Genomic DNA, 13,961 nt, shown 5'->3' with positions numbered 1-13,961 from the left:
CATGCTACTTTTAACTCCAGAACATCTATTTCTACATAGTTCACATAGAATTACATTAGGCATAAAACAAAACCACATGGCTATCGAGGTCTAGACATATGTTTTGTCTTAATCATAGTCTATAAAATATGAGTGAAAATATAAGTGAAGAGGTAAGCACTAGAGAGATGGGTAAGATATGTTATATGGAGACTTGAAATCACAAAAGACCACATTAACCCAAATAGTCACACTCCTTTTAAATGACAGCATTTCTTTAATTCTAAAAAATTTACCAAAGTAAAATTTTTAAAAATTTACTTTAGTTAAAACATTTTAAAAGCTAGTTCTTAGATTTAGATGTTCGGAAGTTGTAGTACTTATGAAGCTATGATTTCAGAATACTAGACTCTAGATCCCCCTTCAATGGATGAAAACATACTGATAAACAGAAAAGACCAAAGGTAGGAGAGGATGAAGGAAAGAAACTCACCATAAGTAAGAACTAACCACCTAATTCTGATCAAATTATTCTTTAATGTTAAAATGAGCAAAAATGCAATCCTATGAAATTCTAAATCAAGGATTTATTCAGAGGAGAATTCAAAGATGTTTTTAAAGTAATGTAATTATATTTGAGAGAAATGGACAGCATTCAACAAATTACATGAGGAATGTATAGTGAAGTCATACTAAAGTTTTCACTAGAGGAAGCAATTGGGTGCACTATGGTTGGAGATTAGGGGAAGAGTTCAGTCCAATTTCACTTACAATTTTGATACCATTTGACTTGGTTGGAAGGAGACTCTCATTTCACCCATGAACTGATACAATGAATGGAATAACAGGAGATCAAGTGAAGTAATAACATGGATGAGCTGTTCTCTCAGCTTCCAATCTTTGATCTTTTAGGTGTCTAATGTGAATAGCAACTAATTTTTACTGACAAAAGAACATATTCAAGAGAAATATCAGATTAATGCCTTAGAACAGGCAAATTTCCTGGGAGGTACAACTCGAGGCAGATGATAAGGATATGAGTTTTTGGTCTTCTGATATAAAACTCAGCTAAAGTGACTGAAGTTCAGTTTGAAATTCAAATTTCTTGGAGTTATATACTATAGCAAGTGATTCTCTTTTTTTTGCTTTGTTTTTCAGTGTCATCATTGAGGTATTTGCCATAGAACCCCTTAGCATTGTCATTTTCTCTTTTGTTATGGTCTAAGTTTATATCACTTTTGAAAAGAAACTGTCTTTATTACAATTACTTCATATCCTTGAAATAGGGAATAATCAGGAAAGAATCCTATAAAAATTCGTTTTAACAGACTTTAATGGAATCTTGTAACACCATCTATCACATGGATTTTTAATTTTACTAACAATTGTAACATGAACTAAAATGTCAACATAATGAAATCATTTAAATGCTAACTGTATTAAGAGTAGCAAACTTAGTTAGCAGAGGTTGATGGGAAGCTCAGCCCTTTTAGCTGAATACAAATCACAGTATTATTGTGAGTTGTATTCTTATTGTCAATACACTGGAGGTAACCCCAAGTGAAGCCAAAGTTCCATCTCTATAAAATAAGCAAACATCAACAAAGTTTTCACTTGTACTATTCCAAGAGTTGTGTGGTGTAAAAAAGAGTACAAGATAAGATCCCTGCCTATAAAATTCATGTCTCTATCATATATCACTTAGTGCATTACACTGACATTTGTTTTTATTATTGTTTATGGCAATAGAAGCTCCCCAAGAAACTCTATCTAACTAATCTTCAGTTCACAGTACCTAGCACATTGCCCGGCATATACATATAAGGTTCTAAATAAATATTTGTTGAACTAAAAGCTCGAAGGACACAATCAGTCCCCTTTCTCAACACAGCATCCTCTCACTTGCCAATCTGGTGGTACAGTTGAATCATGGAGCTACCATTATACTTAAGCTTAATACTAGCTATGTTCCTGACTTTTATGTAAATGTGAAAAAAGTTACTTGATTTCTACAAAATATTTAGCTATTATGTAGGATATAAATTTTCAATTATCTCCCATGATATTTATTTAGATTGATAACATATATATTTTCATAAAGGCTTACGTGCCAACTTGCATAATTAAACATACTTTGTGACCATTAATAGAAAGAAAAAAGGGGTACAGGAGATACTTTGCCATATGTGGGCATATATTCTAGACATTTCCCATGATTAGGAATTCCAGAAGTAGAATATTATTGTATCTTATTCTATGTCTCATTTTTTCTCTTTCCCAGTCTGATAATTACTACACCTCCAACCTTACTAACCTACTGCCCACTAACTATGCACTCATTCACTTTTCTTTTAAGTTCTATAATGAAGAGCCAGGATTAACTCTGTGATGTGTTTAATATGAAAGTTACATAATAAGGTTCTAACAAGAATTAGCATCTTAGCAGGAAGTAAGAGCGGATGGAATTGGTGATTTAGGGATATTCAAACCATAAATATAAAATTCCCCTGCATTTTCTGACAAGCTATAACAGATTATCCACAATCCTGAGAAGTCGCTTCTGTGTTGTACATCATTCATGTTTCTTTACTGTAAAGAAGCCAAAGCCAAGAAAATAACTTAACATGGAAGCCCTGATGAATACATTAGGTACTATCTACTATAACCTCAAATTTTATAATATTACTTAACAGGGAAAATCAAAAGTATTTGCAGAAGGCATAAAATAAAAATTACATTTATTTAATATACTAAGGAAAATGTTCTTATCATTTACTTTCTAGAATAGAATTTTAACATGAGAGAAGTCAAATAATTGTGACTTTTTTATTATACTTTAAGTTCTAGGGTACATGTGCACAACATGCAGGTTTGTTACATATGTATACATGTGCCATGTTGGTGTGCTGCACCCATTGACTCATCATTTACATTAGGTATATCTCCTAATGCTATCCCTCCCCTTCCCCACCCCACGACAGGCCTCAGTGTGTGATGTTCCCCTACCTGTGTCCAAGTATTCTCACTGTTCAATTCCCACCTATCAGTGAGAACATGCGGTGTTTGGTTTTTTGTCCTTGCGATACTTGGCTGAGAATGATGGTTTCCAGCTTCATCCATGTCCCTACAAAGGACATGAACTCATCCTTTTTTATGGCTGCATAGTATTACATAGTGTGTATGTGCCACATTTTCTTAATCCAGTCTATCATTGATGGACATTTGTGTTGGTTCCAAGTCTTTGCTAATGTGAATAGTGCCACAATAAACATACGTGTGCATGTGTCTTTATAGCAGCATGATTTATAATCCTTTGGGTATATACCCAGTAATGGGATGGCTGGGTCAAATAGTATTTCTAGTTCTAGATCCGTGACGAATCGCCACACTGTCTTCCACAATGGTTGAACTAGTTTACAGTCCCACCAACAGTGTAAAAGTGTTCCTGTTTCTCCACATCCTCTCCAGCACCTGGTGTTTCCTGACTTTTTAATTATTGCCATTCTAACTACTGTGAGATGGTATCTCATTGTGGTTTTGATTTGCATTTCTCTGATGGCCAGTGATGACGAGCATTTTTTCATGTGTCTGTTGGCTGCATAAATGTCTTCTTTTGAGACGTGTCTGTTCATATATTTTGCCCACTTTTTGATGGAGTTGTTTGTTCTGTTCTTGTAAATTTGTTTCAGTTCTTTGTAGATTCAGGATATTAGCCCTTTGTCAGATGAGTAGATTGCAAAAATTTTCTACCATTCTGTAGGTTGCCTGTTCACTCTGACGGTAGTTTCTTTTGCTGTGCAGAAGCTCTTTAGTTTAATTAGATCCCATTTGTCAATTTTGGCTTTTGTTGCCATTGCTTTTGGTGTTTTAGACATGAAGTCCTTGCCCATGCCTATGTCCTGAATGATATTACCTAGGTTTTCTTCTAGAGTTTTTATGGTTTGAAGTCTAACATTTAAGTCTTTAATCCATCTTGAATTAATTTTTGTATAAGGTGTAAGGAAGGGATGCAGTTTCAGCTTTCTACATATGGCTAGCCAGTTTTCCCAGCAGCATTTATTAAGTAGGGAATCCTTTCCTCATTTCTTGTTTTTGTCAGGTTTGTCAAAGATCAGATGGTTATAGATGTGTGGTATTATTTCTGAGAGCTCTGGTCGGTTCCATTGGTCTATATCTCTGTTTTGGTACCAGTACCATGCTGTTTTGGTTACTGCAGCCTTGTAGTAAAGTTTGAAGTCAGGTAGCGTGATGCCTCCAGCTTTGTTCTTTTGGCTTAGGATTGTCTTGGCAATGCAGGCTCTTTTTTGGTTCCATATGAACTTTAAAGCAGTTTTTTTCCAATTTTGTGAAGAAAGTCATTGGTAGCTTGATGGGGATGGCGTTGGATCTATAAATTACCTTGGGCAGTATGGTCATTTTCACAATATTGATTCTTCCTATCCATGAGCATGGTATGTTCTTCCATTTGTTTGTGTCCTCTTTTATTTCGTTGAGCAGTGGTTTGTAGTTCTCCTTGAAGAGGTCCTTCACATCCCTCGTAAGTTGGATTCCTGGGTATTTTATTCTCTTTGAAGCAATTGTGCATGGGAGTTCACTCATGATTTTGTTCTCTGTCTGTTATTGGTGTATAAGAATGCTTGTGATTTTTGCACATTGATTTTGTATCCTGAGACTTTGTTGAAGTTGCTTATCAGCTTAAGGAGATTTTGGACTGAGATGGTGGGGTTTTCTAAATACACAGTCATTTGACTTCCTGTTTTCCTAATTGAATATCCTTTATTTCTTTCTCCTGCCTGATTGCCCTGGCCAGAACTTCCAACACTATGTTGAATAGGAATGGTGAGAGAGGGCATGCCTGTCTCATGTCAGTTTTCAAAGGGAATGCTTCCAGTTTTTGCCCACTCAGTATGATATTGGCTGTGGGTTTGTTATAAATAGCTCTTATTATTTTGAGATACATTGTATCAACACCTAATTTATTGAGAGTTTTTAGCATGAAGCGCTGTTGAATTCTGTCAAAGGCCTTTTCTGCATCTATTGAGATAATCATGTGGTTTTTGTGACATTAATAGTTAATATCAGTATAATCAATACTATTTTGATGATTATTTCAAGTAGTATAGATTTTATTGAACAGATAATTTTAATAGATGCTATTTATGTAAATCATTTTTTAAATTGTGTGTTTATTCTCTATTTAAACTTATGCATTTTATTCCTTCTGTAACATATATAAAAGAGCAGCAGCTCCAAAGGCTTAGATAGCAGTTTTTGGCAATGAGTATGCATTGGAGGTAAGAATTGAAGAATACTATAACTCGAATGGAGACATGGCATAGTTCTGAGGAAAACTCAACCCATCTCATCTAAATGTCATCATTATTTAAAGACAATGTAGGTATACTTCTAAGACAAAGTAGAGCTGATGGCATCACCCTACCCCTTCACTTAATTTAAACATAAAACTGTATAAAGAACATTTTATTTTATTTTATTTTCAGATGGCCTCACTAAAGTAATTGATGCCATTCACTCATAATATATATTGGTCCATTATATTTTGCTGATAGAATATTTTGATCAAAGCATTTTCCCAAATGCTGTTTAAAATAGTAAAGTGGGAAATCTCAAGAAATTTCTGCTTTCAAGAATTTTTAATTCAGAAGACGGAGTGGGAAAAGAAGAGTTAAACCCATTTATAACTCCACCCAAGGCAGATTATGATGAGCTTTCTATGCATACAAATTAAAGCTCAATGGAATAGCAAAAGCCCTAATGGCATTTGGTCCTTGAAGGGTGACCATTCTTTCTATGCGTTTTGATAGATAAAAGTGTTTCAGTTATGAAGGAACAAAGTTATAGAGGGAGAAAAGCACTGGGAATGCTTGGATTCTAGACAGTAGGTTAGTGTGGCAGGAGAATAAGGTAAGTATGGGAAGGACAGAGAAAGAAGACTGAAAAAGTAGACTGCACCATATTGTAGACATCCTTAGAGTAAGTTCACAAAGGGCAACAAAGAGCAAATTCAGGTTTCTCACGAGAACGGTGATAGAGAAGATTTATATAGCACGAGAATGGTAGCATTTATTTGATCAGATAATATTTCATTTAATGTTGTGTCACAGTACTTGAATACAATAAAATATTTTAGGCAAAATTTAAAAAGTGAATTATGAAGTATATAGCAATTTTGTTTCTTTCATAGAAGTGTATTTAATACTGAAATTCATCGCATGTGGAAGAGAAAACATGATTGACTTAAAATCACAAAATGTCATGTAGTTTTTATGGTACTGATAATCTGTATTCAAGGAGAAAAAGGAAAAGTGTGAATGGTGAAGCAAGTCTGACATAAAAACTAAACACAGTGACACCGAAATGTATTAGGATTTATATAATACATGTGGCTAGCAACATACAAATCAGTTAACTTTTCTTTCTACATTTGAGTAAAGAAGAAAATCATTATCTTGATAATACAGTTGGTTATAAAATAATTCTTAATTATAAAATGTTATTGTAAGACTTAAAATAACATTTATTACAGCTATTATTAATTACTTAACTTATACCATGTAACCTCCTATGTTCACACTTAGCATATCTACATAAATAAAATTTCATTCAGGATTCATTAGCTAGAGAAAACATTACATGCATGAAAAATATTTTAATTTCACTAATTTCATAAGTGATGCTAAATTAATCACCAAGTCAGAAGTTGCAAATATTTCTGAATCCTTGTGGTTGGAAGAGGGCAGAATGTATGTTTGGCTTCACATTTTATTTTATTTACCCTTTATGTTGCTTAGTTTTGAGAAACATTGAAAAAATATATTTGCTCCAGCACTACAACTTTCCAGAATAGCTTTAATCAGTTATTTATTTACTTTTTTAATGATTTGTACAATATGGCACACTAGCACAGTGTGTGGATTAAAAAAGAAAAGAAACAAAAACAATTTGTACTGTTGAGGCTGATATATGGAGCAATTTTCTAAGGCTCTTTTCAGTGCAATCTGCAAATGCATTAACAAAGGCTATAAAACAAAAACAATCTGCACTACCCATAGCACACAAGGGTGAGATATTGAATAGTTTGAAGGCATAATTGATATCTGCAATAGTAGAAATTACCTAGGAACAAAAAAGTATCCTACTACCATGTAGGATTTCAAAAACAAAATATATCTTGTACATATTTCTGCATAAGAGACTAATGTCCCAACCACAAGATAAAGAAAAATGAATTATTTGTGTGACTATTGTTAACATAAAAGACTCTTTTGAAATAATGCTGTTATAAAGTTTATTACTGTTATTATTCCACCTTGAATGCCAGGAACCTCTATATACATTTTCTATGTCTTGTCCCATTTCAACTATTCTATTGCTCTTGAGACAAGGTCATGAGTAAAGTGAAGTTTTCATTTAAGGAACAGCATAAAATCTTCACTCAATTATACAACTATCATACTTATACATTTCATTGTTTACTGAATATAATTCATTCCTTCCCCATACCACATTCAGAAAAACAGGCACATTTTAGACCAAAGTAAGACTATATTAACTATTTACCAATTATACCTAAATGGCTAATACTGTTATAATTATTTTTATTTTTGGGTAGAAGGGATCATTTACATAGCCTCAAATTTTTGTTTATCCAACAAAGATGTATTGAGTGCCTATATAGTACTAAGTGCCTTGGATATGAGGCCCACAGTGCACACAGGGACTTGGATATGAGGCCCACAGTGCACACAGGGACTTTATTCTCCTGGTGTTTACAGTTTCTGTAATGAATATGCAGGCTCTAATTTTCTCTACAGAAAAAGACTGAATAGCACTCAGCTCTATCCATATTCCTTTATTTCTGTGTTTTGAATTCTATAGTATTAGATTAGTGAGCAACATGCATTATTCTGCAGCATTTACACTTAAAATTTTAGAAGAACAGTAATATAAGAGAAGATTATGCTTAAAAACAGATTTTTATTGAAGTGAAGAAATATCTGATAAGGTCTGACAGGGTTAGTAGAACACAAATAATAACTCGATAGAAAAGTTGAAGAGGCTTTCAATACACAGTATGTGATTTTTCTGGTTTTTGAACACATTAATCATAGAAACACTGTTCAGATGACAAAATTAACCATGTGTTTTTACAATATTACTTGAAGAAGCAATTGATAATCTCATCTTATGGATTTGGTTGTATTCAATATCCTCTTTCTCCCTTTGATCAAATGTGGAGATCTTTATCAATCTATAATATGACTGCATAAAGAGACAGACAAGTTTAAATGCATGCAAGGTGGGAATGTATAAGGAGAAATGTCCATCCACAGAAAGGCTATCAGACCATGAAATCTCGGCCAGTAGCTGATGTGAATTCTATGGCTACACTGGTCTCCATCTGTTTAAAGCAAACTCAAGATAATTGATGTGGTGCTATGCCTTTACATTGCTGCAGATAGAATGTATCTTAATAAAGCTTCTTATTTATGGTTTTAAATAAATTATTTCTATTGTTCCACGTTAAAATATCTATAGAATATTATGTTTTAGTTTGACTTCTTCTGTGGAAAAAAAAAATGAATTTTTTAAAGATCACAAATTGACTTCGAGTATGCATGGTTGTTACTTGCCTAAAAGCTTTTGGTTTTCAACCCACCCAATGCATTTATTCCACAGAGGGTTTGACAAGTATATATATATCTATATAATATCTGTGTATTATTTATTATACTTATATATAATAAAATGCATACTTATATATATGCTTTATATATGCATTTATGCTTTATTTTTTTTTTGATGACTCCTTAATATGATAGACAGTGTTTCTAGTGTTGAATATGATGAAGTCCTTACTCTCATGGACTCATTGAGAAAATGAATCAGTATAACTCTTGGTAGTGATAATGGCTATGAAGAAAATTATAGGCTGGTAAAACTTAATGAAAGTAAGCAGGAGACAGGGAGGAGAGCCTATTTAAAGTAGGTGGTCAGCAAAGGGGTCTCTGGAAAGATATTTCAGCAGAAACCAGAGTAAAGTGAGAAAGACATTCAGCTGAGGATCCAGGTAAGAAACTTCCAGGTGGAGAGAGTTGAAGGCCCAATGGCCTGAGTCAGCAGAAAATTGTCTATGTTCAAGAAATAGCAAGAACCTCAGTTCTTGTAATAAAGCAGAGTACCTCCACAAGTGGGATATACTGGATTGTATGGTAGTTCTATTTTCAATTTTTTGAGGAACCTCTGTACTGTTTTCTATAATGGCTGTACCATTTGCTTTTCTACCAACGGTGTACAGGATTCCCTTTTCTGCATTCCCTTGCCAACCCTTGTTATCACTTATCTTTTTTGTAGCAGCCATCCTAATAGGTGTGAGGCGATGTCTCATTGTGGTCTTGATAAATCCAAAGGAAATTAAATTAGTATCTCAAAGAGATATCTCCACTTCATATTTCTTGCAGCATTATTCACAATAGCTAAGATATGGAAACAACCTAAGTGTCCATTGATAGTGAATGGACAATGAAAGTGTGATATACATGTGTGTAATACATATATATATATATGTATTATACACATATATGTATAAAAGGAACAAGTCAGTATTCAGTTCTGTGTGGATTTTCAATTAGCTTTAAATATATTCTAATAGCTAAAAACCAATAAATAAATAAACCATGCAATTCCAATAACATAAAAGCATAGTGTTTTATTTATTAAAACTTTTTGCTTTTTTTTTTAACTGCAGAATGGCATTTTCTTATGAAGAAAGACATGTTGAATGGATAAGAATGGACATTTTTTCCAATGTTCAATATATAAATGCATCACACATTCAGAGAGTGCAACTAACTCTTTGAATCTTTGCTTCCTCATTTCTATGACTAGAACATGAACTCCTCCTTGATCAAGAAACAATAATAACTGTGTGCTGTACTTGGAACATGTTTATGGAACAGATATAATTTCTATGCCCAACAAATTAATAACGTTCTTCTTTCTTTAAAATGTTTGAACAGAAGCATAAACTGCTGTAAGCAATCTGTTAACTTAGAATTATAAAAGGAAGTGATTTAAAACACTTGAATAGTAATATTTCCTTTAAAAATTATATAAAATTCAAATAAATGATGCATAAAATTAACAAATCAGGCTTTAAACACAATGCTTTATCATAATATTATGCCAAAGGCATTTGAATTTCAAGGATCTTTTTAAACAGCTATTTTCAGTATCTTATATCTAGCACTGAGGGAAAGATTCATTTTAAAGTAGTTTAACATTCCAATGTAAACATAATCTACTTCTATTTAGCAAAATAAAAACACACTTCCCAGTGAGGTTGTCAATATTACCAACGTTCTGAAAAGGTCACTTATACAGTTACAATGTCTGGTATTTTTTTTTAAAAAAGCTCTAGAGTCAAACAGGCTTTATAATTTGCTACCACTTAATAGCTATTATGCTTACGTACATAAACATATATATATATGTGTATATAGATATATACACACACACATTACAAGTCCTGCAGAACAAAATACAGAGCCTATATACATATGTATAGAAGAAATATATACATATATATAAAACACATATACATACATATATCATATATATGCATACGTGTTATATGTGTGTGTATGCCTAAGATATCAATCATGTTTTTATTCTACAATGTATAATAGCCAGAAATCTAACACAGTGTACTTTTTCTTTTCACTAGATTTGTGTGTCTAGAAATAATATCCCCGAAGCAAGCTACTAAACTTAGTTTCTCATGATTTAATAAATGGCTACTAGAAACATCAAGGTTCAATAATTTAAGCATCATTTCCAGGCTTCCCAATGCTTCTATAAAGCTCAACAAGCAAATGTCATTATAGTTTTGGCTTTCAGTTTAGAGTTTTAAAGTCACCTTAGGAAAAATGGAATCATGTTGATGCAGACTCATGATTCACATTGAAGTAAAACTAATGATGGCTCAGATAATTTTTTTTTTTTTTTTTGCCTCCAGAGGAAAATTACTCTGAATTCAGGTTCGAGTGTTTAATACATGGATTATGTCAAAATACTTGTAGACAAATCATAACTGCCTAAATATTAAAACTACACATGGAACTTTGGATATAAAATCAACACTTGATATTCACAATAATTAATTCATTAATATATACATCTGTAAGCTTTTGCTCATGAATGTATAAATTTTATTTGCCTAAAGAAGCATCTTATAAGCACATTTAAAATAAGTGTGTTCTGCTTTGCTTTACGCTATCAAAGGTCACAGTAAATGCAGCATAAAGTACTTACTATCCTGAAACAATTTAAAAATAACAAAATATGTAGCCAACAAATAGGACCTTACGAAGACAGTAGATCATTCAGAGGAACAAAGTTAGATCAAAATTTTATTTAGCATTATTCTCCAATCCAAGTCTTTCATTAATCACTAAGGATACAAACTATAGTATGCCAGATATACCAAAACACCATTTCAGCATCTCCCTACAGAAATGATACTGCTAAGTTCAACAAGGACAACAGAATGTACCCTAGAAAGTAGTTTCCAGGGGAGAGCAGGGATCTTGCCCATTTTAGTCAAATACTGTTTTCCTAGCAATTAGAAACTCTGGCACATTATTCTTATCTGTAAATGTTTGTTGAAGAATGAATGTTGAACAAACTGCCCAGGTATCTTTACAAGGTAGACATTCAGTTAATATTTGATTATTAAATGAATAAATGAGTTTATAGCCCTAGAATGTTAAAGATACATTACACATTATATTAACATACTGTCAAGCAAAATTCTGGATTTGAATAAGAATACAGCAACTAATCTTGGCTGAACATAAATGTGCTTTACTTTTTGAAGCAGCACAACCCTGGGTTCTGCCATCAATTCTGACATTAGTCAATAGGCACAAACAGAAGCTTGGGGTAGGTGCTCTCCAACCCATCCTTGAATTTGCCTTGCTGCTTGCTGGCCACACACCTCTCTCAGTCCCATTACCCAGCAAATACGTCTTTGAATTGTCCTTCAGTAAAGATTCTGTTCTATTTCCAGCCCCAATTTCCTAGAATCGTTGCTAGACACTCAAGACTGAGTTAGAACCCCATGCATTTTCATCTGTTTGCCCTTCACACTTCCTCCTTCAACCTTTGGAAAAATAGCAGTTTTAACCCTCTGTGAGGTTAGGATGCTCTTCCAGGCAGTCTTGCGAAGAATTTAAAACAACTCCAGCTGTATGTTGGGTAATACTATTGTATCAGTGTGAAATGTCCTGATGTTGACCACTGTACTGTGGTTATATAACAAAATGTGCTTATTCTTAGGAAGTACACACTTAAGTGTTTAGGAGTAAAGAGGCATGATGTCTCTAACTTATAGGTGAATGGTTCAGAAAACAAAAGTGTATGTGTGATGAATGTGCATGGAGAGAGAGAGAGAGAGAGAGAGAGAGAGATGGAATAATAAAGCAAATGAGATAACAGAAACAATTGATGAAGCTCGGTAAACAGTATATGGGAATTTTTGTGCTTGTCTTGTAATGTCTGTAGGCATGAAATAATGCAATATAATTATGTAATAATAATGAATGTATTATAATCAATTATAAAATATATAATAAAAAATAAAAGGTTACTAAAAACAATGACTACAGGCTGGTTTCTCAACATCTGGTCCCAGAGGAAACATCATGCTTGGCTCTCAGTCTCTGTAAGTACAGATTGCTCTCAATGAAGCCTCCAATGCATGCTCCTCCATTTGAGGGCTGAGCCAGTCATAATATCCCACCTTTGACTTTTCCTGCTCTGGGTCAGACATCCTCTGTGGAGCCCCAGAAATGTCATGTGTTACAGTCGAGGATGTCCAGAGGTCTCTCTAAAGCCCCACTCCTCAGGTTTTGTGGGAGACAGAAGCTTTCCTCTTCCCTCCTCCATGAAGACTCAGAGCACAGTGACAGCCATAACCAAATAAATTATTTAATCTCCAAAAACCTGGCTTTTCCTACTTCAACTCTTTTATATTATTCAGGCAGAAGCAGCATTGTCAAACCAATTTTTAAAGTTGCCTTTGAAAGCCCTGTGGAGACTCTAGCCCCTCGCATTGCAATGTGCAAGTTTTATCCCCCATTTTTTCCTTTTTGGCTTTTTAGACCTTTGCTCAAACTAAGTCAAAAGAGTCAGATTTAAATACCTGGTTACAGTGACAATTCATAACTCATGACCTCCAAGCAAAGAACAATAATTACTGATTTATTTCTAGGATAAGTTAAATAAAAAACCGGCATGGAAGCAAGATTTTATCTAAAGGTCATTTCTAGCACTAAAACTAAGGTACACAGAGATTTGCTTGTCTTTTGAAAGCTAGATCCTGGGTTATTTTGCTGTATATCGTGGCTTCCAATTTTAGTCAGTAAAGAAGCTTAATTTAGCACTGTTCTAAAAATGTTTTTTGTGTCAGAACTCCTTTATACTCTTAAAAATTAAGGATGCATGAGAGGTTTTTTGTATGTGAGCTGCATCTACAGATATATAACCTACTAGATATTAAGAGTAAAAAATATGAAATATAATTAATTTATTTTAAAATAATAAACCTCTAACATGTAACATAATTAATATATTAAAAATAATTTTCCAAAACAAACAAAAAATAATGAGAAGCATGACATTGTTTTATGTATTTGCAAATCTTGTCAAATGTCTGATTTAAGAGAAAACAGTTGGACTCTGCTTCTTTAGTCAAGCAGCTTCAGGTAACCTCTAGAAAACTCCAGTGTACAACTGTTAGATAATCAGATTCTAAATGGTATTATAAAGAAAATAGTTTTAATCTTAGAATCTTCCTTAAAAAGGTCCTGGGGTCTATAGGTACCCAGATCATACTTTGAGAACCACTGATGTAGCAGACCATGTTTTGGAGTAACAACCCAGGGTTTGAACCCTACCTT

At 33.4% G+C, this 13,961-nt stretch overlaps 1 protein-coding gene across 8 annotated transcripts in view; it reads right to left on the bottom strand.

Annotated features, from left to right (window-relative positions):
• Positions 1-13,961, bottom strand: part of SYT1 (synaptotagmin 1) — a 587,652-nt gene that overhangs the window by 418,287 nt on the left and 155,404 nt on the right. The window lies entirely within an intron of this gene.

The sequence above is a fragment of the Papio anubis genome, chromosome 9, assembly GCF_008728515.1.
Source record: "Papio anubis isolate 15944 chromosome 9, Panubis1.0, whole genome shotgun sequence".
In the NCBI taxonomy this organism is placed as follows: domain Eukaryota; kingdom Metazoa; phylum Chordata; class Mammalia; order Primates; family Cercopithecidae; genus Papio; species Papio anubis.
The sequence above is the reverse complement of the archived record's forward strand: the minus strand, read 5'-3'. Positions and strand labels throughout refer to the sequence as shown.